This window comes from Leucoraja erinacea, chromosome 3, assembly GCF_028641065.1.
Source record: "Leucoraja erinacea ecotype New England chromosome 3, Leri_hhj_1, whole genome shotgun sequence".
NCBI lineage: Eukaryota > Metazoa > Chordata > Chondrichthyes > Rajiformes > Rajidae > Leucoraja > Leucoraja erinaceus.
In genome coordinates this window covers 55,050,982-55,078,380 of record NC_073379.1, presented here as the reverse complement: position 1 = coordinate 55,078,380, position 27,399 = coordinate 55,050,982, and the positions used below count along the sequence as shown (strand labels likewise).

The window sequence follows — 27,399 nt, the reverse complement described above, 5'->3', positions numbered from 1 at the left end:
TACAATTGGGGCTGAGATCCAGGTGCATTATTGAAAGAGTGTTGGACTGTTAGATGTGCCACCTTTTTGTAGTAGATCTAAAACCTTCCCCAATTTCTTGGCACCTTTCAGCTACAACATTATATTTTACAGAGGTCCCTTATCAAATGTATTGCAATACACCTACAGAGCTCACCCAAAAAAATCTCCATGATAACTTATGTATGCTATCAACTATGCTTTTTTATATCCTCTTCCATCTGGAACTTTTAGTTTCATTTGTATGATATTAAGTTTGATCTGGTGGCAAAAGATCTATCTAACAGCAACATATATTGGATGCATGTGTTCATGATTATCTAGATTTGATTTGCCAATCATTTGTCTCTTTTCACCTAAACTTGAAACATCTCTCTGTTATTTTAGTTACTGGTGGCTTAGTGTTACCCAGCGCGATGCATCGGAGAAAATGAATTTGCCAGTTAAATACAAGGAAGGGAAAAGTCGTTGCCTTTGACTGCCTGGCCGCACCCACCTGCCACTGTACACCTACTCCAAGCCATGGTCCCTCATGTCTAATTTATTTCTGTTCACCAGCTGTTGTCTCAGGTAGCAATGAAGCATCCACCCCACCTTCAATATCCCATCTACTGTAATCCCAAGATGATCAACTGTGTAATCTCTTCCATCTAAACTGCAGATATAGTCAGCCATCTGCACTGTACCAGCAGGAGATAGACATAAAACAATGGAGTAACTCAGCGGGTTAGACAGCATCTCTGGAGAAAAAGGAATAGGTGACGTTTCGGGTCAAGACCCTTCTTCAGAAGAAGCATCTCGACCCGAAATGTCACCTATTCCTTTTCTCCAGAAATGCTGTCTAACCCGCTGAGTTACTCCAGCTTTTTGTGTCTATCTTCGGTTTAAACCAGCATCTGCAGTTACTTCCTACACTGTACTAGCAGATTACAGGTAGTTGCTATTAATGTGGTATGGATAATGCAGGAAGAAGTTCAGGGAGACGAATGACTGGAAATTTGTTTATGATCCAGGCTACATTTAGTCAGCCAGTATTGACGTGGTGAGATAACAAGCTAAGACACAGCGCTATGATTATTCCTGTTTGGTATTTTTCCCTTAAGCTAAATAGTGTGGGAGGGGTTCAACAGATTGGAAAAGTATGGATAAACCTAAAGGGAAGGAGAGCACAGTAGAAGTTACTGAAGTCTCCAAACTAAGAAATAGGGCAGAACGTTTAAAAAGGGTTAAAAGTCTAACATGAGGCAACAATGGGGACCATTTTGAGAAGAGGGGTGGTAAATACAGAACTGAAGATGTTTGTTATGTCTAAATGCAAGCAGTATACGAAGCAAGGTGGATGAGCTTGTAGTGCAATTGAAAACTGGCAGGTACGACACTGTGGGAATCACACGGTCATGACAGAAAGAGGAAGAACATGTATAGACAATGTTCAGTCGGACCCTTCTTCACACTGATTGAAGTGTTGGGGGAGGTGGGGCAGGTGGGGGGTGGGGGGGCGGGGGGGGGGGGGGGGAGGCGCAGAAAAGAAAAAACTAGGACGGGCAGTGCAAAGCCTGACTGGTAATAGGCTGACAAAGGTGGGGAGGGTTATTTAAAAGGCAGATAGTTGGACAAAGGCCGGGGATGAAAAGACAGAAGATGTGAGGCAAAAGGATGGATGAGTTGCTTTGATATCTGATTTTTCTCTCATGTTTGTCTTTTACATTGTGGGGGAAGTGATTCTCATGGGTTCAGATAAAGGCATCAGAATTCAAGGCACATTGCCTCAGCCTACCCAGGGTTCATGTTTTGAACTTAAAAGCCTTATGATACTCCAGCTGGAGAGAGTGATCTTATACCCTCACACATGCTAAAGCTGTCGCTGTGCAATGTTTTCACAATGTAAATATTTTGGCCTTGCATCCTTTGAGCAGAGGCTCAGAGCTGCCTTGTGAACTATGTGTTGATACATGTCTTTGTTTTCATTTCCCTATCGGCAATTATCAGGAACTTGATTTTAACTCTTTTCAGCACACTAAACACATTTAGCCGTATTCTACATTGCAAAGTTAGACTTTCCTTAAACTCACCTTAAACCTGCCGCTTGGTCTAACTAAACCCAACACTCGGTTTAAGAAAAATTTGGTATTCTGATAGCGAGGTTTAGTTAGACTAAAGTCTAAGGCGAGTCTAACTTTAGACTTTGGTTTTAGCTGAATCTAGTAAGACAGCGTTTTAGTTGCCATGGTGACGATGTCTGCTTGTATTGCACATGTGCAATGCAATAGCAGAAGCACGAGCAGACGACAAGTTCAACATGGCTGACAAAAAAGACAGCGGCAAGGAAACTGGGACGCCAGCGAGAAAGAATTTCTCCTGACGTTACTAGCTGATAAAATTACATTTATCGAGAAAAAAAGGTGCAATTTCCAGGCAACAATTGAAAAGAACAAGGTATGGGATGCGATTTATTCGCAATTCCAGTCGCGGTTTGGCAGCCGCAGAGATCTTCGGGACCTTCGTGAGCAATGGAAGAGAATTCAAGTTGCAAGCGAAGGTAGAGTGTCTTCTCACAAGAAGAGCGTGGGGCAAACGGGTGGAGTCCCACCATCTCCCAACCCAACACCCATGTGTATGCTTATCAGGGATCCGATCACCCACGATTTCTTACAGATCAGAAATCCGTTCGATGATGATGCGGACATTTCACAGCAAAATGAGGAGGCTGTGACAGTTTTGGAGTTCCTGACTGGTGCCGGAGAGGCAAACAAGTAAGTGATAATGTCTAAATTTAGGTTACCGTGAGTGATGTTGTCTCGTGTTTAATGTAAAGTGGTCCGTAATTATATTATTCCCTGGCGAGGACGTGACTATTCTCCGAGTCGTGTCCTCGCCCCCCTCCTCGCAGCCTACTACCTGGATTGGAGCGGCCTTTCCTGCCGGGGACCCGGATACATCGTGGAGCGGGTGATGGCTTACCTGGATCGCCTTGGAAGCTCTGGAGTGTTGAGCCTGCTGCATCTGAATCGGAGCTGTGGTCAACAGAGCTTCCAACATCACCTTCGCCGAGGGCCGCCAGCGTTGAATCTCCACCCAGCGCGGCCTGTTGTCCTCGGAAGCCACGGACTCTGGTAGGAGGCGGCCAACTCGGATGCCCAAGCCGCGGAAATGTGGTAAAAAGAATGTGATGTGACAAAATATTGGTGGAATAGGTGGGCCACTACTGTCATCCATCCCAAGGCCCTGTGTGGCAAAGCATATAGGCCTTATTTTTCTTAACAGTGAAACAACATAGTTCAGTCAGTGAGCATTTGCTTTTCTTGATCTTTTCCAAAACCAACAAGTCTGAAGAACGTGAAGGAACACAAGAGTTTGACATCCCAAACCCACCCGAGGAAGATTTTCAACTGTTGGAACCAGCTCATGTCGAAAACACCACATCAGAAAACATCCCACAACCAAGTACTAGTTTTTCTTCCTTGAGTGCACATACACCTACAGTTCCTGCTGAAAGGTACATTTATTTCTACTACTACTGTGAAAGTATGTTGACATAAATTTCATATCATTTTTTAATTCATTTATATTACAATGTATGACAGCAAATAGATGTCATCATCAGTAGCAAGATGGATTCAACAGTGGCTGAATGGGAGATGCCAGAGAGTAATGATGGATGGTTGTTTGTCAGGTTGGAGGCCAGTGACTAGTGGGGTGCCACAGGGATCTGTGTTGGGTCCAGTGTTGTTTGTCATGTACATCAATGATCTGGATGATGGTGTGGTAAATTGGATTAGTAAGTATGCAGATTATACTAAAATAGGTGGGGTTGTGGATAATGAAGTAAATTTTCAAAGTCTACAGAGAGATTTAAGCCAGTTGGAAGAGTGGGCTGAAAGATGGCAGATGGAGTTTAATGCTGATAAGTGTGAGGTGCTGCATCTTGGCAGGACAAATCAAAATAGGATGTACATGGTAAATGGTAGGGAATTGAAGAATGCAGGTGAACAGAGGGATCTGGGAATAACTGTGCACAGTTCCCTGAAAGTGGAATCTCATGTAGATAGGGTGGTAAAGAAAGCTTTTGGTGTGCTGGCCTTTATAAATCAGGGCATTGAGTATAGAAGTTGGGATGTAATGTTAAAATTGTACAAGGCATTGGTGAGGCCAATTCTGGAGTATGGTGTATAATTTTGGTCGCCTAATTATAGGAAGGATGTCAACAAAATAGAGAGAGTACAGAGAAGATTTACTAGAATGGTTGCCTGGGGTTTCAGCAACTAAGTTACAGAGAAAGGTTGAACAAGTTAGGGCTTTATTCTTTGGAGCGCAGAAGGTTAAGGGGGGGACTTGATAGAGGTCTTTAAAATGATGAGAGGGATAGGCAGAGTTGACGTGGATAAGCTTTTCCCACTGAGAGTAGGGAAGATTCAAACAAGGGGACATGACTTGAGAATTAAGTGACAGAAGTTTAGGGGTAACATGAGGGGGAACTTCTTTACTCAGAGAGTGGTGGCTGTGTGGAATGAGCTTCCAGTGAAGGTGGTGGAGGCAGGTTCGTTTTTATCATTTAAAAATAAATTGGATAGTTATATGGACGGGAAAGGAATGGAGGGTTATGGTCTGAATGCAGGTATATGGGACTAGGGGAGAATACGTGTTCGGCATGGACTAGAAGGGTCGAGATGGCCTGTTTCCGTGCTGTAATTGTTATATGGTTATATGGTTATCATATCCACAGTATTAGTATTTCATACAGGCGCAAAAACCCCCCCACGATTTTTCATTCTTAAACAAAATCCTTCTATAATAGTCTATAAAAGACTATTATAATATGCCCCCAGACTTATTAGATGAAGCCATGAAGATAAAGGCTGAATCAGCAAATCTAATATCATACTTATATAATATTATTTTGAATATAGAAATACCTACAACCGATAATATTAGAAGAGACTGGGAACAAGAACTAGCTATAAAAATTTCAAAAGAGAGCTGGGATAAACACTTACTATATGTGCATAAATGCTCGATCAACGTACGACATACTCTAATCCAATATAAAACATTACATAGACTATATTATTCAAAAACTAAAATAAATAAACTTTTCCCCAATGTCTCACCCATTTGTGATAAATGTCAGTCACAAGAAGCTAACATAGCGCACTCTTTTGTTTTCTGTATAAAAATTCAAAAATTCTGGAACAAAATATTTGAAATCTTCACAAAATTATTTAAAACAAAACTACTACCCAAAGCAGAATGGATCATTTTTGGAATATCGGAAGGTAACCCAGAATTAAATATGTTTCAAAAGAACTTACTTAATTATGGGCTAATAATGGGGAAAAAAGCTTATACTCAAATTTTGGCAAAATGCTCCAATACCAACAATAAAAATGTGGATTTCAAACATGTTCGAAACACTACACTTGGAAGAGATGAGACTCCTCCTAGCAGGCAAAGCAGATCACTTCCAAAAGACGTGGTCTGCATTTATGGAACTATTACAAGCATAAGGTGCAATAATAAGTTAAACATAAAGGCTACCAGGATCTGGTAACGGGGGGTATAAAATAAACTTTTAATAAAAACACGGTTGGTATATCCTTTTTTGCTGAGTTTTGTGTTACAATAGAGCGATTGATTTTCCTTTCTTCTTTTTTTTCTTTTCTTTCTAGGGTCTTATTTATTTTCTTTACTTCCTTCTCTAATTCCTTCCCTAAGGGGTTCTCTTCTCCCAACACTTTCCTGCACCTTCACGATTCTTGCTTACTTTCCTTACTTCTTTTATTTCTATCTTTTTTAAAGCTCAAAAAATGAAGTGGTACAACATAATGTAATAAGATATATGTGATGTATTAATGTAATTTACTGTACTGCTAATAAAAAAAATTAAAAAAAATTAAAATAAAAAAAATCCTTCGACATCACCATTCAATTATTGCTAAAGTTAGGAAACTATTCCTTTGTGCCCTTTACTAGGGCTACAGTGAATGGAGAAATGACAAACTTGATCATAATCATAGAAGTACCTCATGTGCACTGCAGATTTTTTTATGTGCGTGTAATGATGATCAATTAATGCTTATGCAAAAGTTGAATTTGATATGGGCACTTTGTTGGTAAATTCCTTAATGTATAAACTTCTGAAGACGTTATGAAAGAAGTCACATTTCATTTATTTACAACCTAGCAAATTCTACATCTTATCTGGGTTTTTTTTTTAATTGTTCAAGGAATTAATGTTGCAATTTGCAACATTGGCCACTGGGTTTCAATGAAATTATATTTTGTTTTCCCTTTCCTGTTGTACCCAAACGACAGGTTGTCAACCACCAAACGACGCCTCGCCAGGACCCCTTCTCCAGCACCACCAACCAAATGACCGGAGATGAAGTTGCGAGAATATGCCGAGAAAGAGCACCATCTGAAAATGGCCCATCTTGAAGAAGAACATATTATGCAAAAGCAAGTGATTGAGCTAATAAAACAATACCAGGTGAAACATTTAGAGCTTTTGCTGACTAAATTACCATAATGATAATTACTGCAAGGACAAACTTTTTTTGATTGTTGTATTCATATTTGTTTTCCTTTTTTCATATTGATACATGCATTGGTGCAACACTTTTAAACATCACAGACAAATTATGAGTGATGGACCATTCTCAGTCGGTGCTTTTTTTGCATATTCTCAACTGGTCAACTGGTTTCAGCAGCTGAACATCTTCCTTAACTCATGTGTACCTTCTGCTTCATGTTCTTCAGACTTGTAGGATATTTTGGCAACATCAGTAACTCTATAACTGACACAGCATCCTTTTTTGTGTGTGTTAATATGTCTGCATCGTCATCAAACGCAATTTTTCATCTGTAAGAAATTGTGGGCCACAAGATCTCTGATGAGGGAAAGGGGTGATGGGTTGGGAAAATGCCTCCTTTTACATGCTTTTCTGAAATACACACCACTCACCTTTTCTTGCGGCTTGATCCTCTTCTTTGTTTAAATCTCTTTAGGTTAGTCTCAGAAAAAGAAGCCTTGCAAGTTGTTCAGGTTCTCTGGCTGCTTTCAAGAGAGAGCTAGATAGGGCTCTTAAAATAGCGGAGTCAGGGGATATGGGGAGAAGGCAGGAACGGGGTACAGATTGGGGATGATCAGCCATGATCACATTGAATGGCGGTGCTGGCTCGAAGGGCCAGATGGCCTACTCCTGCACCTATTGCCTATTGTTGAAAAAAAAATCCTCAAAAAATTGGTTCCTATTATAACAATTATGTTATTTATGACTTTTGAAAGTGGGTGTTTTCCTGACAAGTACTTGCCGAAGGGATTCCTCAGGGATCTGTGTTAGGCACGTTACTGTTTACTTTGTACACCTCCCCGTTAGAAAGTATAATTAACCCTCACAATGTGTATAAGATGTTTCTATGTTTCCACAAGTGAGGTTATCCACTTTGGCGGCAAAAAAAAGGGGGCAGATTATTATCTCAATGGGGTTAGGTTACGTAAGGGGGAGGTGCAGCGAGACCTGGGCGTCCTTGTACTTGGATCCCCAAGTCACTGAAACTTGGCTTACAGGTACAGCAGGTAGTGAGGAAAGCTAATGGAATGTTGGCCTTTATAACAAGAGGATTTCAGTATAGGAATAAAAGGTTCTTCTGCAGTTGTTTAGGGCTCTGGTGAGACCACATCTAGAGTATAGAGTATAGGTTCACGAGATTTGTGATCCCTGGGATGGCGGGACTGTCATATGAGGAAAGATTGAAAAGACTAGGCTTGTATTCACTGGAGCTTAGAAGGATGAGGGGGATCTTATAGAAACATATAAAATTATAAAAGGACTGGACGAGCTTGATGCAGGAAAAATGTTCCCAATGTGGGGCGAGTCCAGAACCAGGGGCCACAGTCTTAGAATAAAGGGGAGGTCATTTAAGACTGAGGTGAGAAAAAACTTTTTCACCCAGAGAGTTGTGAATTTATGGAATTCCCTGCCACAGAGGGCAGTGGAGGCCAAGTCATTGGATGGATTTTAGAGAGAGTTAGATAGAGCTCTAGGTGGAGTCAAGGGATATGGGGAGAAGGCAGGCACGGGTTATTGATAGGGGACGATCAGCCATGATCACAATGAATGGTGGTGCTAGCTCGAAGGGCCGAATGGCCTCCTCCTGCACCTATTTTCTATGTTTCTATGTTCTATGCTGATGATACACAATTGTATATTGCATTTAAACAGTCTGATGCAGATGTTGTATGCCACATTACTGAATGTGCTAAAGCAATCAAAGAGTGGTCCCATCATAAAGGTCTCAAGTTGATAAGTATTAAGACTGAGTTTTTACATATATATTCTCGTTTTCGATCTGTTGTTCCTGCCTGGGGCCGGAGCAACGGAGTCAGGAGAAATGGCTGGCAGGCATACCTGAAAAATAACAGATGTAAACGATACATATCTTCACTACAAAGAGCATAACACAGTTAATATTATATCCAAACATTACCTGCAACGATTCAAATACATTTCTGTTAATATCATAGAAGCATCATGTGGTAAAAAAAAATATCAATGATATTCTTTTATTCTAACAAATCCCTTTTCTCCAAGTGCTCTGTTTCCCCCCACATGCCAAAGATGTCCAGGTTTGTAGGTTAAATGGCTTGGGTAAAAAATGTAAATTGTCCCCTGTGTGTAGGATAGTGCTAGTGTACGGGGGTCACTGGTCAGCATATAAACAGTGGCCGAAGTGAACCTGTTTCTGCGTTGTATCTCAAAGTCTAACGTCTAAAGGATGAACGTATCAAATGTACATCTCAGAATCTCACCATCAGGAAAATCCACGGACGGGCCACCTCTGCCTGGAAAGTGTTTGTTGAGGAGAAACTCTATTTTATACATTGGAGCCCATAAGTACAGACGATGGCTCTCTACATTGAGGGGACATCAGCAATGACCAAGATGCTGGCACTTGGTTGGCATTGAATTCTAAGCAGATGAACTCATCTCTGTGTGAATACATGTCTGGCTACAGAAACAAAGCAACGAGAATTGCAGAGGCCGATTGAAAGATCCTGTGGCAAGAGCTTATTAAGACTCAACATGACTTTGACCTATTCAGAGAGAACAGTCCAGACATGAAAATATAGAGTAAGGTCTCCCCAGAATATCTCACTTGTGCCACAGCTTTCTTGGCAAAATCAAGATACATTGTTCATCAGTGAGGTCTAGTTAGGATATACTGGCTCTGAAAGCTCCATGGGGGTCTTGCTTTACCTCCAGCCAGGAGATCCACAAACCACTCTGCATTGCTAGCTATTGCCACAGCAATGTCTCAAGCACTGGCTTGCTGCCAACAACGTTATCATTCAATGAGTATCTCAGCGGGATGGAAGAAAGGCATTCCCTGTTAGCTGGAGCATGCTCTGCGAAATGTAGCCTGCAGCCAGTTCCAAAGCTGCCACCGAGTTATGCCATCTCATATCAGCCAAGTATCTCTTTGGATGAGCATAAATGTTAAAAGAGAGCACACCGTATCCCCAGCTGCACTGTGAATATTTGGCAGCGGCTCTAGATTGCACCCTGACATTTCATTTAATGTTGGTCAGGGAGGAAATGTGTTGTACACAACTGGTGATGTCATTAGATGCATGAATGATGCCAGAAATGGTCAGGCAATCTCATGTGAATTGTGTACACAGAGGCTGGGCTAATTTCACTCAGTAACGACTGCTAACACAATCTAACCTGGGTTAAGTTGTTCTCATGCTCAATTTGCACAGATAAAAAGCATCGGTCTATTAGCCCAATGTATGGGCTATGAGCCCGACCACTTCAATCCAGGCAACATTCCATAGTGCTTTGAGCACTGAGTTAGTCAGAGTTTGGAGTGGAATCTTGGCCCTGTTTCAACCTACTGATTTCATATACAGACATGACACAATAGAAACAGCCCGACTGCTTTAAAATAGGCTAACATCTCCGCAGAATGAACACTTTGGGTGGTTCAGCAGGTTCCACTGAGAGATTACTTAAACAGTTTCCATGCATACTTGTTCATTGAAGAAATGCCTTGTATTCCTGCCATCCTTTAGTCAGGTCAGTTTCTCTTTGATCTCAAATTAGCTCTCCTGCTGAAGTCTTTAAAGGGTAGTAATTCTGGAACAGAAAACAAATGGCAGTTTGAGATGCTAAGTGAAGTTTAGGCTCACTGCCGGACAAAACAGCAGCCAGAAGCCACAGAAAGCATTGATAAATTGTCATGTAATCCAGTATTTACTTTTGTGGCTAACTTGCCCATATAGAAATAAACTATTATATAGCACTGTTAAGGGCCTGTCCCACTTGGGCGATTTTTCAGCGGACTGCCGGCGACTGTCAAGTTCACGGCACTCGCTGAAAAACCGGGAACTGTAACGGCGACTCAGAGTGGAACACACACACACACACACACACACAAAAAACACTTTGCAAAGGCGGGGGCCATGGAAAGCGGAGGGAGCACTGTCTGAAATTCACACGGTGCAAAGCCAAGGTGATACAGACACACGCATGCAATGAACAGGAAGGTTAAGACGGATAGCACAGTGTACGGTAAATCCTTTAAAAGAGGGGGGAGAGGGAGAGGGGAGAAGGAGGGAGAAGGAGTACAGACACTTTTAAGAAGCCAGACAACTTTTAACAAGCCAGAGATACACAGCTGTGAAGTTTGGAGGGCATTTAACATTACCGGTCAGTTCTCCTTGGTTCTGAAAACTCGTGCTTACATTTTTCTCCCCCAATGAGCCAATGAAAATGCGCGGTCAGCAAAGGCGATTTACTAAACTACCTATGACTAACTCGACTACCTATAATTACAGGGCGACCCCACTACAACTACACCTACAACTACAAAAGTATTGGTTTTCGCCATGGCGACCAATTTTTGGTTTTTAAAAAATCCCATGAAAGAGACTCACCAGAGACCACCAGTGAACATGTGGCGACCATGTGACGATCATGTGGTGAGCGCAGAGTCTCCTGCACTCGCTTAAAACATCACCTCAGTGGGACAGGCCCTGTAAGAGTAAAGTATGTCTTTGCGTTTCTCAAAAGTTTAATCAGCAAACATTTAAAAGTCATATATTAGGACAGGTGAGGGTCAGAGAGGTAGGTTAAAAAAAAACCTCTTTAAAGAGTAAAACAGGTAGATTGGTGAAAGCAAAATTTGGAGTATTTCATAGCTTAAGAGCCCAACTGCTAAATATGCTCTATACAATTCAGAGAAAGCAAAGTTTGCTGGAGATCGTGGCCATTCTGATCATTGCTACTGAGCTGTCATTTAAAACTAACACACTAGACTAAGTGGGACCCATTGGGTCCCAGTCACATGGGAGGCCTGGTCCCCCTATGAAACCCATTCCCCAATGCATTATTCCACTACTCACCCGTTCCCCCAAAGCAAACTGCTCCCCCAAAGCAATATTCCACCACTCACTCATAGCCCCCAACTGCGCAGGCGCGGCTCATTTCCCCTCATCCCGGAGCACTCCCTCCCCTCCTCTTCATGTGTGAAAACGGAAGAGGGGAGGGAAGTGGGGTGTGTGGGGTGGGATGGGAGGAGGGGTGTGTGTGAACGGGGAGGTGTAGGGGGGGGAGATGGTGGTGGGGGGGGGTGTGTGGGGGAGGGGGGTGGCTGGAGGTGTGTGTGTGGGGGAGGGGTGTGTGTGATGGAGGTGTGCATGTGGGCGGGAGGGGTGTGGGAGGGGGGAGGAAGGGGCGGATCGTCTCGGTGAGTGACAGGGGAAGAGACTAATCCACGCGGTGCTGAACGGCAGGAGAAGAGATCGATCTGCGCACACGTAGTTTTTAAAGATTTTTTAATCCTCGCTAACTTTTACGACATTTAACCGATCGGAACAAATGCACAGGAAAACGATGAGTGAACTGGCGAAAAATCGTAGCGCTATCTCGAACTGTTTTTCCACAAGTAGACCGCAAGATAACAAGGTCAGAGTTTTAGTTATGTATATATAAATAACAAAAAATTGTCGTGTAGAGGTGGTGAATCTCCAGAATTTTCTACCCAAGATAATTTTTGGAGGCTGGAACAATGTACCGTAAATATTTAAAGGGAGGATGATACATTTAGTAAGATGAGGGAATTAAGGGCTATGGGGAACTGCCACTGAAGAGGAATTGAGACCTAGGACAGATCAGCTATGATGATACTGAGTGGCGGGCGGGCAAGCTTGATTGGCCTGGTGACCTATGCCTCTTATCAAAACCCCCCTCACCTGCATCCAGCTGTCACTCGCCAGGCTCCTCCCCTCCCCTCACCCCCCATTACAATCATTCTGAAATATTCCCTCCACAGATGTTGCCCGGAGTTCCTCCAGCACATTGTGTTTTGCTTCAGATTCCAACATATGCAGTTATTTTGCGTCCTTATTTCATTGCATTCTTGTGTACTACATGCAATTTGAATTATATAAAGATGCTCCTCTGAGGAGGGTTCTCCACAAAAGTGGGATCCTAACAGTTATGCTCCAATGCACAATCCCCATCAAATCCATCAAGTAAATCAACATTATTCTAAGTGGCTGGGAAGGAAACTGCATTCAGGATCTGAGGAAGTCTTCCTTAAGCTCTCTGTTATGCGACACAGGATCCTAAATTCCCAAACCCTTCTGGATTACTGAATTTAAAGATGACTGCAATGTATTTAAGAATTTGAGAATATAAAAATTAAAAATCTAATGGGCCTGTCCCACTTGCCGAATTTTTGGGCAACTGCCGGCGACTGTCATAGTCGTACCAGGTTGCTGATAAACCGGCGACAACCTACGTCATCCTGGCGACAACATAGGACAGGCTACGTCAAGCTATGCTCAATGGCGTCAAACCCACAGTCGGCAAAAATTTTTCAACATGTTGAAAATTTAGCGGCGACCAGAAAGACGCTACGACTTTTTGCGCGACTGAGGAGACGACTCCCGGCGACCACCAGCGAACATATGGCGACAAACTAGTCGCCTGTAGTTGCCTAAAAAATAGAGTAAGTGGGACAGGCCCATAAGAATTTTACTCCTTCCCTAGCTTAAGTCAGTTTTGTGAAACACTTTAAAATAAACTATTGAAATGAGAATATACATCCCACCATTCCCCTACTGCCCCACCAGCCACCTGCACGCCCTAACCCAGGTAGAAGAGTACTATAGTCTGAAGAAGGGTTTCGGCCCGAAACGTTACCTATTTCCTTCGCTCTATAGATGCTGCCTCACCCGCTGAGTTTCTCCAGCATTTTTGTCTACATTTCATTCACAAGTTGGTTTCTCCATTCTACAACATATCACCTGCATTAGATTAGTCCTCCAAAGCTAAACTGGATCGGGCTTTAATGCACAGTCAGCTACTTTTCCATTGCCTGCCAGAATCAGATAGCCTTGCCAGCTCTTCTTTCAGATGCATTCTCTGCCCATTGAACTTGTCACTCACAGAAAGCCCTGATATGGACTGTACTGGAGCACATGCTCACCCAGTAATCATATCATTCACCAAATACTTGTATGTACTTAGAATATCACACATGGCCCTACCCCTTTCTTTATGACAGTAAGGAACAGCTGGAAATGAAAGCCTGCACCCTGATGAACGTCCACACTAGATATGTTCATAAATATCAAGCTGCCCCAAAACGTTGAATGGTAATTTAACTAAGGAACCACAGGATCTGCAAACCACAGTCACATTTTGACTTGATTAATTATATTTGTAAGGTTGATTGAGGAAGAGCTCCTCTGTGAAATAATGTCTTGTGATCTTTTACATTCAACTGAGAAAGCAGACTCATTTATATGTCTGAGTACAAGAGGTTCCTGCTGACAGTGCAGCTTTTTCTCCACACTGCCTCAGGGGTTGCAGTCAGTGGGGGTTGGGGGCTGAGTACAGTGGGACAAAGAGGCTTGGAGAGTTCATTAGAGAATTAGTTTAGTTTATTGTCGCATGTACCAAGATACAGTGAAAATATTTTGTTGCATGTTAACCAGCCAGTGAAAATTCGGTACATGATACAATCTAGCATCCACAGTATACAAATAAATGATAAAGGGAATAATGTTTAGTGTAAGGTAAAGTCCGATTAAAGATAGTCCGATGATCTCCAATGGAATAGTAGCTCAGGACTGCTCTCTAATTGTTGATAGGATAATTCAGTTGCTTGATAACAGCTGGGACGAAACAGTCCCTGAAACTAGAGGTGTGCGTCTTCACACTTCTGTAGCTGTTGCCTGATGGGAGAGACGAGAAGAGGGAGGGGGTGAAACTAGATAGATTAAACAAGAACTTACCGTTTGAAGTCTGATCTCTATTTTATGAGAAGTCTGAGTGAGAGACTACAGGAAGAACACGCCAGCCCGCATGCACATCAATCTTCAGAGCTAGACAAATTCGATTTTCCAGCATCTGTAGTTCCTTCTTGAACATTCAATCTTCAGAGCAACTGTATGAAACCACAGATCACTTGAACCAAATTAAGCTATGGAAAGATTAATAACCCTCGACTTACCAAATGATATTTATGAGATTCAGGGTTGGGAGTGGAGGGCACATAATCTCTCACTCCAATTTCTCATAAAATAAAGATCAAACTTCAAACGGTAAGTTCTTGTTTAATCTTTCTATTTTATTTTGAATTCTTGTCAGGAGTCTACGTGAAGCCTTTGAAGCTCTGTGGTTTCATGCAGTGAATCAATCTGTATGTGAACACACTGCACAGATAAACCATAAATGGTTAAAAAAAAAATAGGCCATTAACACATGATGCTAACTTTACATACATGTATGTCGCTTTTAACAGGACCACAGTCCCATTACTCCACAGTTACAGACAAGTGTCTCATGTAGCTCTGCCCAGAATTCAATCTGCAAATTGTCCAGACCTGTTAAGCAGTTTATTATAAAACTTCCGAAAGGTGCGTTCATCTGACCATCCTTCTGCTGCAAGAATGTGATCAAGAGGAACCTCCATTCTATTGGCTGCTGACATGGCTGCAGCCTGGTAGATTGAGACTTGAAAATATCAGTATTCACTCGCGCTTTCAACAGCGTACACTTTATCCATCTTGAAATAGTCTGCACCGACACTCTCTTGTGTGGCTTGTCATAACTTAAGAAGAAGGCTTTTTCCTCATATCGAAGGTTTTTAGTAACCTCAATGTACTTAGAAACATAGAAACATAGAAATTAGGTGCAGGAGTAGGCCATTCGGCCCTTCGAGCCTGCACCGCCATTCAATATGATCATGGCTGATCATCCAACTCAGTATCCCATACCTGCCTTCTCTCCATACCCCCTGATCCCCTTAGCCACAAGGGCCACATCTAACTCCCTCTTAAATATAGCCAATGAACTGGCCTCAACTACCCTCTGTGGCAGAGAGTTCCAGAGATTCACCACTCTCTGTGGTGTTACTTCTTCACATAACTAACAACACACAATCTGCCATCCGGTGGATATGCTGCTAGATCCAAATTGTACCCAACCGTTCCTGGCCTGCTCTGCTTTATGAGATCATCCACATAAAATACCACTTTCTTGTCAGTTACAACTGAGTTATCCAGACGGAGTTTGCGCAAAGACTAAGCTCTTTGCGCTGAAATAAGTGCCATAAGCATCACTAATGTATGAGTGATCTGTTCCAACGTCAGCGATGCAGCTAGTGCCAGTTTGTGTAGAAAACTTAAAACTGATTTCACATTCCACACTTCTTTGTATCTAGGCCTTGGAGGATTCACATTAAAGATACCTTTCATAAACTTTGGCACCAATGGGTGAGTGCCAATTATTTGTTGTCCTACCCCAGGCACTAGATAGATGATAAGGCACGGCTATAACTTAGATGTAAATTCCAAAACATCAACTACTTCTGCTTTAAAGTAGTTCACATGTGCATCCTCACAAAACCTCTTCCATTGTTTTATGTAGGTTGAATACTGCCTCTTGTGCCATCTTGCCAAGCTGCAGTGATCATGTCAACTGTCCTGCTGGGTAGTCCCATTCGCTCGAAAGAAATCTCCTTAAATCCTGCAAATTAATAAATCAATGCGATCATGCAGTGGGTGAGGTGCTGAAATAGTGACAGGCTGAAATAACAATTGTTTGTGTCTGTGAGCAATCAAAGGAGCTTCTTTCAGTAGTCCTTTTAACAATGGAAATCATGGATGAGTATGCTAATTTGGTACTACCTGTACTATAATTCCTGATGCCTTGTCTTGAATTATCTTTTGCAAGCATCTTCCGATAAGGCCGAATGGGGGAAAAGCATAAAATGACAATCCACCCCAGTCCAAAGAAAACGCATCTACTTCTGCCCCTGGATCTGGTTGTCAGGCTACATACCTTGTTACTTAGTTATTAAGCCTTGAAGCAAACGGGTCAATCTCAGCTGTTCCATATCGAGATATTATCTTCTTGAACATTGACTGATTTAACATCCATTCTGTTAGTTCATTAAATTTTCTAGACCTGGTGTCTGCTTCTACATTGTATCTACCTGGCAGGTGAGCAGCTGATACCCATATTCTCCTATTTATATACCATGCCCAAATGGACTTTACCAGTGCATCACATGATTGAGACCTACATACGTTACTGCTGTTGTGTTGTCCAATTGTAGCCTAACATGCATATCATGGCCATTCCCACAATATGTTCTTAATGCATGGAATGCTGCTAGCATTTCCAAATAGTTGACGCCATAATTTTGGCCAAGTCGCAACTCATCCTCATTCTACCTACTACCAGAATTATAGTTGGTATCAGTTGCACCCCAACCCTGTCCACCGGCATCACTTTGTAATGTTGTTGTGGGTTTACTAGGTACAATGAAACCTGAACACTCGTGTGTGTGCTCAATCCACCACTGTAACTCTGATATCAACTCTGTCGTCAACTTCATACATCTATCAAAATGCCCTTTATTCAATCTTAGGGCCCGAACCTTCTCACGATCCAGATTTCTATAATGCATGGCCCCATATTTTGTGGCTGTGAAGGCAACTACCATCTTGCCTCTTACCCTTGCAACCTGCTGCATAGTAGGCTTCTCATTTTTAAGTAAACCTGTACATGCCTCTACAATATTCTGTTTCTTATCTGTGGGTAGGGTCAAACATATCTGCAGAGTTTATGACAAAACCTAGATATGTAATAGCATTTGTCAGCTCCAGCATGGACTTTCCTGGATGAATAACAAACCCTAGATTTTCCAGGAGTGCCTTGGTTGCTGAAACAGCTAACTCTGTGACACATGATGTCTTCCCTACAATGAGCATGTCATCTATAAACCCCATGACAATGCCCTTTAGATCTGAGTAGGGCAAACACTGGTTTTAGGAACTTTGTAATAGCCTAGGGGCTGAACTCAACCCATTAGGTAGAGCCTTAAATTGCCACAACTGGCCTTGCCAGATAAACTTCAGATATTTCCTGTGACTCTCGTGTATTGGTACCGAATAGTATGCATCTTTGAGATTGATTGAGGCCATAAAGCAATCCTCTGTAATCAGCTGTTTTGCTGAATGAAAATTATCCATCTTAAAATGGTTACATTCCAAGCACGTGTTCAGACTAGCCAAATCAAGAATGATTCGGTATCTTCCACCTTGAGAAGATATTAGAAATAGACTCCTCTTGTTCATGGACAGACTGCTCAATCACACCCTTTTGGTGTAGTTTCTCTATCTCAACTTGAATAGCCATATTTCCTCTTTAGACCGTATGTACGAGAGTCTTGGCCAAAGATCATCGAGCGGAGCAAAATAGTCCACTTGACGAAAAAGCCGTAGTAGGTCATGGGTAATCTTTAGCGCCATTTCCATAACCGGCTTCCGTCTCCGTTCAAGTATCTTTGCTTTGGTCATGGTGTCTTCATATTGCTATTATTTTACCAAATTCCACACAAATCGTCTTTTTTTTTGGCCCGCCCTCTAGTGTAAAACCCCCATCCCTAGTGTAAAACCCCACATCGTCTCTCTCCTCTCTCTCTCTCTCTCTCTCTCTCTCTCTCTCTCTCTCTCTCTCTCTCTCTCTCTCTCTCTCTCTCTCTCTCTCTCTCTCTCTCTCTCTCTCTCTCTCTCTCTCTCTCTCTCTCTCTCTCTCTCTCTCTCTCTCTCTCTCTCTCTCTCTCTCTCTCTCTCTCTCTCTCTCTCTCTCTCTCTCTCTCTCTCTCTCTCTCTCTCTCTCTCTCTCTTTTATCTCTCCCTGTTTCATTGCAGTCTCTCCGCCTGCCCACCTCTCCCCGACCCACCCGCCTCCTCTCTCTCTCCTCTCATGGCCTTGCGTTCTGACCCGCTTGTCCCCGCAGTTCTCTCTCTCCTCCCCCGATCTCTCCCTCTACCCTCTCTCTTGCAGTCTCTCGTTCTGACCCCATCCTTTCCCTCGCTCTTCCCCCTTCCTCCCCAATCTTTCCTTCCGTGACCTCTCTCCACTCCCCTCTTAATACTGTAATAGTAATTTTATTTTATTTATGGGCGCCTTTCGAGAGTCTCAAGGACATCTTACAAAAATTTAGCAAGTAGAGGAAAAACATGTAAGCGGAATGAAATAAATAGTAGAGACATGACTAGTACACAAATTAAAGACAGAATTCAGTTCAAAACACAATATGAGGCAATTCAAGCACAGATGAAAAGGGAGGGGGACGTGGGACTAAGGATAGGCAGAGGTGAAGAGATGGGACTGGAAGATGGTGAGGGACACGGAATTGCGGATCAGTTGTGGGAGGGAGTTCCAGAGCCTGGAAGCTGCCCTGGAGAAGGCTCTGTCCCCAAAACTGCAGAGGTTGGACTTGTGGATGGAGAGGAGACCGGCTGATGTGGATCTGAGGGACCGTGAGGGTTGGTAGGGGGAGAGGAGGTCAGTGAGATATGGGGGGGGGGGGGGCAAATGGTGGAGGGCTTTGTAGGTGAGGACCAGGATTTTGTAGGTGATCCGGTGGGAGATGGGAAGCCAGTGAAGTTGTTTGAGGACTGGAGTTGCAGTAGTCCAGTCGGGAGGAGATGAAGGCATGGATGAGTCTTTCAGCAGCAGGAGGTGTGAGAGAGGGTCTGATTTTGGCGATGTTGCGGAGGTGAAAGAAGGAGGTTTTAATGACATGGCGGATGTGAGGCTCAAGGGAGAGGATGGAATCAAAGATCACGCCAAGGTTGCGGGCCTGGGGAGATGGGGAGACAGTGGTGCCGTCGATGGTGAGAGTGGGGTTATTGATTTTGCTGAGTGTGGATTTGGAGCCTATGAGGAGGAATTTTGTTTTATCGCTGTTGAGCTTGCAGTGTCCACCTTCGCCTCTTCCTATTGTCCGTTCTTTCCTCACTCTCCCTTCTCTCCCTCCATTTCTCACTCCTCTCTCCTTCCCCGTCTCTGTGCCCCTCTCTCCTTTCCACCCTTTCTCCCCATCCTCTCACCTTCCCTCCCTCTCTCTCCCCCTTTCTCCCGCCCTCTCCTCCCCCTCTCTCTCCCTCTCCTCCTGTCAGCTTCCTCCCCTCTCTCCACTTCCCTCCATCTCTCTCTCTCTCCCCCTCCCTCCTTCTCTCCCTGCCTGCTCCCTCTCCCTTCCTCCCTCCCACTCTCTCTCCGCTCTCTGTGACACAGATCATAGATGTTCTGTGAGTTACCTCACGCTCCCCAGTGAGATGATTCCTCATGTGTTTGTTTACCCCTCTCTGTGCACATCCTGTCCCGGAGCTACGAATGCAAAACGTGAGCGGAGAGGCAGAGAGGGTTCGCCTTTATAGTTAGGACAGTTTCTCTCCGCTGGGAACAGCGTCTTGTGCAAGGAGCGTCAGGATTGATGTCACTGCTGCGGGTGTCGTTTTCCATTGGAAACTTTGTTACCGGCCCCCAGAGCCATGTCTCTGTGAAATAGAACACAGAGTATTCCCTCAGCTCCCTAAAACAGCCTTGCCTTTAAGTCCTCCACTTTGTTTTCAAGTGACTGTACATTGGCCAGTAGGATAGTAGGGAGAGGGGGCCAAAGTCCCCTTTACTTCAGTCTTACTTGTAGTCCTGCCCGACGGCCACGTTTCCGTACTCCATGAAGCCTTCCTCGGTGTTTACAGGTACAGTATTTACGGGTCTCCGCGAGGTCGGGGAATCCCCTGAGTTCAGCGATTCCCTTACAGTCGGCACCTCCAGCTCCGTTGTTGTTGGGGACGGCTTCGATTCCAGACTCCATGAAGGCCTCCCTGGGGTTTACAGGTAAGGTTCTTGCTGTACCTGCATTCCTCAGCGAGCTTGGGTACTCCCCTCTGATCGGGGATTCCCTTACTATAGCTAACATCGGGAGTTCTCAGTAGCACTAATGCATTTCAATGCGTTAGCAGCTCGCTACTTACAGCATTGATTTCATTGGATTCTCTGATGTAGGTGAGTACAAAAATAGTGTATTTTACTATTTTTCATTGCGCCATCTTAATACAAGCCCAGTCAACATATTCTTTCATCATATGTCAGTCCCGCCATCCCAGGAATTAACCAGGTGAACCTATGCTGCACTCCCTCAATAGCAATAATGTCCTTCCTCAAATTAGGAGACCAAAATTTGCACAGAATACACCAGGTGCAGTCTCATCAGGGCCCCCCTGTACAACTGTAGTAGGACTTCCTTGCTCCTAAACTCAAATCCTCTTGCAATGAAAGCCAACATGCCATTAACTTTCTCACTGCCTGTTGAATCTGCAAGCTTACTTTTAGTGACTGATATACAAGCACACCCAGGTCTCGTTACACCTCCCCTTTTCCTAATCTGACACCATTCAGATAGTGTTCTTGCCACCAAAGTGGATATCACATTCATCCACATAATACAGCATCTGCCATGCATCTGCCCACACACCCAACCTGTCCAAGTCATCCTGCAGCCTCATAGTATCATCATCGCAGCTCACACTGCCACCCAGCCTTGTGTCATTCGCAAACTTGGAGGTCACATTTAATTCCCTCAACTAAATTGTTAATATATATTGTAAATAACTAGGCACTCTGCTAGTCTGAAAAGGACCCGTTAATTCCTGCTCTTTGCTTCCTGTCTGCCAACCGGTTCTCTATCCATGTCAATACCCTACCCTCAATACCATGTGCTCTAATTGTGCACACTAATCTCTTGTGTGGGACCTTGCCAAAAGCCTACTGAAAGTCCTGATACACCACATCCACTGGCTATCCCATATCCATTCTACTTATTACATCCTCAATAAATTACAGAAGATTAGTCAAGCATGATTTCCCCTTCATGCTGACTTTGACCGATCCTGTCACTGCTTTCCATATGCACTGCTATAATAACTTTAACAATCAACTCAAGCATCTTCCCCACTACCGATGTAAGGCTAACTGGTCTATAATCCCCCATTTTCTCTACCCCTCCTTTCTTAAAATGTGGGGTAACATTGGCTACCTTCCAGTCCACAGGAACAGATCCAGAGTCAAGAGAACATCGGAAAATTATCACCAATGCATCCACGATTTCTAGGACCACCTCCTTAATTACTCTGGGATGCAGACCATCAGGCTCTGGGGATGTATCTGCCTTCAGTCCCAACAGTTTACCTAATACCATTTCCTGACTAATGTGGATTCCCTTCAGTTCCTCCCTCCCACTAGATCCTCGGTCCCCTAGTATTTCTGGGAGATTGTTCGTGTCTTCCTTAGTGAAGACAGAACCAAAGTACTCGTTTAACTGTTCTGCCATTTCTTTGTTTCCCCATTATAAATTCACCTGTCTCTGATTGTAAGGGACCTACATTTGTCTTCACTAATCTTTTCCTTTTTACATATCTAAAGAAGCTTTTAGAGTCATTTTTTATATTCCCCGCAAGCTTTCTTTCATGCTCTTTTTTCCCCTCTTAATTAACTCCTTTGTCCTCCTCTGTTGAGTTCTAAATTTCTCCCAGTTCTCCAGTATATGCCTTTTCCTTGGATTTAACACTATCCTTGATTTCCCTTGTTAGCCACGATTGAGCCGCCTTCCCAGTTTTATTTGTTCGCCAGACAGAAATGAACAATATTTGGAGTTCATCCATGCGGTCTTTAAATCTTTGTCATTGCATCTCCATTGTCAACCCTTTAAGTATTTGCCAGTCTATCCCAGCCAATTCCTGTCTCATTCCTTCAAAGTCTCCTTTCTTTAAGTTCAGGCCACTAGTCTCCGAATTAACTGTGTCACTTTCCTTCCTACCCACCATATTATGGTCACTGTTGCCCAAGGGGCTTTGCAGAACAAGATCGCTAACTAATTCTTCCTCATTACGCAATACCTAGTCTAGGACTGCCTGTACTCTAGTCGGCTTTTCTACACATTGGTTCATAAAACCATCCTGTATATATTCCAGGAAATTCTCCTCCTCAGTGTTGTTACCAATTTGGTCGGCCCAATTGATATGTAGATTAAAATCACCCATGATAACTGCTGTACCTTTGCTACACGCATCCCTAATTTCCTGCTTGATGCTATCCCCAACCTCCCTGCTGCTGCTTGGTGATCTGTATACAACTCCAACAAGCATTTTCTGCCCTTGGCTATTGCAGTTCTACCCATACCGATTCTGCAGCATCCAAGCTAATGTCTCTCCTTGCAATTGCATTAATCTCCTCTTTAACCAGCAATGCCACCCCACCTCCTCTTCCTTTCTGTCTATCCTTCCTGAATATTGAATACCTCTGCATGTTTAGCTCCCAGCCTTGGTCACCCTGGAGCCATGTCTCCGTAATTCCAACTATATCATATTCCTTAACTACTAACTGCACATTCAATTCATCCATCTTATTTCGAATGCATCCATCTTATTACGACAGGACAAGAGTGTGGCCTGTGAACCCCTGTGCTTTAGGGATAATGCCTGCAAGTTGGCAAATATCCATTCCAGCTCTGTCTGCAGCTGGGGAGAACAAGATTTCTTGCTGTGAGTATGGGGTTTGAGTAGCCCCGCTAATGCAACATTAATGAGGAAACAGTAGCAGACACATGGCAGTGCAGTTGCCACAGTGCTGATGCTCGCAAGCCAGCAGCAACTGTGACTTTGACACCCATGAACAGAGCAGCCTAGCACATGTGTGAGGTTATATTTCATGCCGTAGCTCAGTGAGGACATGGAATAGTTTGGATTTCTCCCTTATTAAAGCATGGTTTCAGGGGATAACGGATTAGTAAAAATCTGATTGTTCTGGCAGTAAATAAGACTAGCTGTTTTTCAAATCAGAGAGGTTGAAAATCTAAATTTTGAATGCTGGACCACTATTGGCATCCTCTGTTCCAGGATTAACAAACACCCTGCAAAGAAATGAAGAGGCAGATTTTTTCGGCAGGTGCAAAGCTACCCAGTATGTGCACAATCTAACTCTTCTCCAGGTTCATTCTCCAGCTCAATAGCACAGCACTGCCTTCGGGAATTGTGCAAATGAAATTCTATCCTAAAGATGTGAAGCTAAGCAAAGTGAAAATCCTGATGACTGCCAAGAGAATGACCATATTAGAATACCCGGAATAATAAATAATGATATAAATTAAAATGTTGATGGCTCTTAATGATTGACTGAAGTTGGAACAGGAGTCTAAGTTTTGTATTTACAACAGTATAAATGATTTATATTATATCATATGACTCAATATGTTGAAATATAAACTTAAAGTTTTGGAAATGTTCAGCAGGTCAGACAGCATCTATGGATAGAATGTAGAAACAAGCAACTGCAGATGCTGAAGAAGGATCCTGATCTGAAACATCACCTATCAATGTTCTCCAGAGATGCTGCCTGACCTGCTGAGTTACTCGAGCACTTGGTGTCCTTTTTTCTATGGAGAGAAACAGTGGCTCAGAAGTTGAGAAACAGACCTGCAAAACAAAGTAACCAAGCGGTCAGATGATAAATCCAGAGTATAAATCTCAAAGGAAAAGATGCTCTTGGTCCAGCGTAACAGTGAAGCGCAGTGTGGTATAAACAGTTTTCGTCAAGGTCATCACTTCAACAGTGGCTTCAGTTTTTCACACAATAGAACTCTTCACAAAACCTCAAAGGCAGGCAGAAAATGTTTATAATCTGTTTGACTAGCTTGAGAGAACCAATTCATTGCACTTTTAGGAAAGCACTGCAACAATGGCTCAATGGATATTTATTATCACATATGCAATTGCATATTACGTAGTGAAATTCATTTTGCATATAATGCCGGAGCCGCCATGTTTGGCAGCCTTTCATCACTGCAAGAATCAAGGAACTAGGCAAAAGTAACAGGCTTAGAACAAGCTGCTGCCAGTGATGCTCTATCGTCTGACTTTGCGATTTCTGTGGTGGAGCTCAGACTCTTCAAGGCTATAGCTTTCTACAGAGTTGCCGAATAAAGAGCAGATAGTGTTGGCTACGATGAAGGACGATTGCCCTGCTATGTGAAGGAAGTTTCATGGCTCTGAATATCTTCTGAGGGATGTCACAGCAGGCTTGGGCTTATTGACATCAGGCCTAATTTATGTAGCCAAAGTGTGACAGGACAGTACTTTGAACACAATCAACTCAGAGGAGATAACTTTGTGACTCCAAAAGTAAGACCAGGAAACATGAAAGATCCAATATCAACAAAGAATCACAAGGGGGATGTAGAGTGCAGATGGAGAACTTTACAAAGCAATTGAAATAGAGATTGCAACGGGATTCATGGCATTCAGAGATGTGCTAAATACAATCCATAACTATAACTAATATAGTTGGCGATAGGAGTTATTAGACTCTTGCTAAGATGTCTATAGGCAGTTTAATGCATACAGGTGAGACATAGAAACATAGAAACATAGAAAATAGGTGCGTTCGGCTCTTCGAGCCTGCACCACCATTCAATATGATCATGGCTGATCATCCAACTCAGTATCCTGTACCTGCCTTCTCTCCATACCCCCTGATCCCTTTAGCCACAAGGGCAACATCCAACTCCCTCTTAAATATAGCCAATGAACTGGCCTCAACTACCTTCTGTGGCAGAGAATTCCAGAGATTCACCACTCTCTGTGTGAAAAATGTTTTCCTCATCTCGGCCCTAAAAGATTTCCCCCTTATCCTTAAACTATTGTTCCTTAAACGTGACCCCTTGTGTCCAACCCCCATAAGAATTTTGTACTTCCCCCCTCAACAAATCAGCGAGACCAAAACTATCCACATATGAAAGTCCTGACTCCCAGGTGTACTTCTCACCAATTAGACCAAAACTGTACATATTCTGCACCAAGTAGAACCTCCCTGCTCCTATACTCAAATCCTTTTGCTATGAATGCTAACATACCATTTGCGCTTTCTTCACTGCCTGCTGCACCTGCATGCCTACTTTCAATGACTGGTGTACCATGACACCCAAGTCTTTTTGCATCTCTCCCTTTCCTAATTGGCAACCATTCGGATAATAGTCTACTTTCCTGTTTTTGCCACCAAAGTGGATAGCCTCACATTTATCCACATTATACTGCATCTGCCATGCATTTGCCCACTCACCCAGCCTATCCAAGTCACCTTGCAGCCTCCTAGCAGAGGAGACAAAGAGGAAGGTGATCTAGGACATTTAAAATTATGTATTCAAAGTTCACACTCAACTATGTTGAGTCAATAATTGCAAAACAGGATGTGAGGTTCAATTCATATCACCTACATGAAGAAATTATAACTGCAATTGTGGTTAATTTACAGGTGTCAAGTCCAGTTTGAAGTGAAGAGTTCAGTGATTGATGAGATGAAGAAATCAAGTTAATTCATAATAGGTTGAATTTACAAAAGTGTATTCACGGAAATAGTGATCCAATTGTGTAACTTCTATTGTGTAAATAGTTGAATTGAGTGTATGGAATTATTTGTGTTTTTAAAGGGTAACTATAGAAATATTTAAATAGTACTTAAATAGAATACATTTAAGAGCTGCTCTAAAACGTGGTATGAATTGTTGTATCCAGATACTACTGCTGACTTCAATAAAAAATGTTCTGTTTATTGTTCTGACTATGATTGTAGCAATGTAAAGAAACCCACAACCTCTACAGTTGTGAGTAGCAAGAGGTTGATTAAAGAAAGAGGGAGAGATACAGAGGGACAATGAGCTTTGGAAAGGTAAACTCCACAGTTCAGGGCCCTTGCAGCTGAAAGCTGGTACTGAGTTCAGCTTGCTTCTTCCATTCATGAATGGGGACTTCATTCAACTTCTCTCAACAATGCCACCCATGCAAGGACATGAATGCTTTCTGTTCACCAAACCCAATGATGAATTGACCGAGCAGCACTCAACTCACCTGGTTGTGAAAAGAAAGTTCTGTCTTCTTTAATCCCATTTATAGTTGGAGAGATTTGATGGTTCTTCCGCTTTATGAATGAAACAAATCCCTCTACTCCCTTTACATGTTATTTTCATTCATGAACAGACATTATCAATACTGCTTTCTGTTCTCATATACTTGTGCTAAACCTAGTGGTGCAAACATTAAAATTATACAAAGAAGAACTTCATCATACCTTACTTTTGGCGCATTCCAAACAATAATTCTGAAGTGACTAGAGTAAGGCCTAATCTCTAATTACAGCTATCTCCTTCTTTAAAAAGTTGTCATCAGGGGAGTCTGTACAAAGTTTCCTTCCCCTGTTTAAGACATTGAAAGGCAGGGGAGAATTGCTGGGGCTATTCAATATGTGCACCGTCCTACATGTACAATACTTAAATATCACAGGATACCATTTCCTTTACAATGTTCTGTTTTCTTGTGAGAAAAAACTTTTAATGTTGGATTGTGGGACCAAACAATGGAAAATGTAGAAAGAAAAACTAAAGGCAAACTTACTGTTTCAATGTGTCTTGGTATTTCTTACGGTCAGTAGTGAGATATTGGGCCAAGAACTGAAAGGGATACTCCCACATGTAACTAATAGGTTGATACCAGTTGAATCTCTGACTGGAGACTGTAAAGAGCCAGCCCCATTAAGGTTTGCGGCAGCTGTCAGATTCACTCTGCAGGCAAAGCTTTGCAGTTACTTTGTTCCTTCAGCCTAAACCTTTATCTGACTTATCTTTCATTAAGAGCCAAGAAGCAGGCCCAATAAACAAGCAGCAAAGGATATGACCTCCACTTCTCTCTTTTCTTAACAACAGCTGCTTAATACATAACAACACAAATCTCCATTATCAGAATGAAGTTGTCTCTCTTTGAAATGAATTGAACATTAGGAAAACCAGCTGGTATGTGATCTAATTGTCAGTTGCTAAATCACCTTGTGCTGCACCATTGGCATTGATTCTCTTCAATTATAAGAAAAAAACCATGCATAACATTTCAGTGCTTTGAGTGGCAAATTGAGGCAGGAAATATGATGAGGCACAAATCAAAGTCTGAGTGGAAATTAAAGT

General features: G+C 42.7%; 1 long non-coding RNA gene across 1 annotated transcript; it reads left to right on the top strand.

Moving 5' to 3' along the window:
- Positions 1-1,622: 1,622 nt before the first annotated feature.
- Positions 1,623-27,399, top strand: LOC129695616 (uncharacterized). Its single transcript, XR_008723201.1, has 3 exons — positions 1,623-3,514; positions 6,331-6,505; positions 25,701-27,399. It is a non-coding gene; the product is annotated as an uncharacterized LOC129695616 (long non-coding RNA).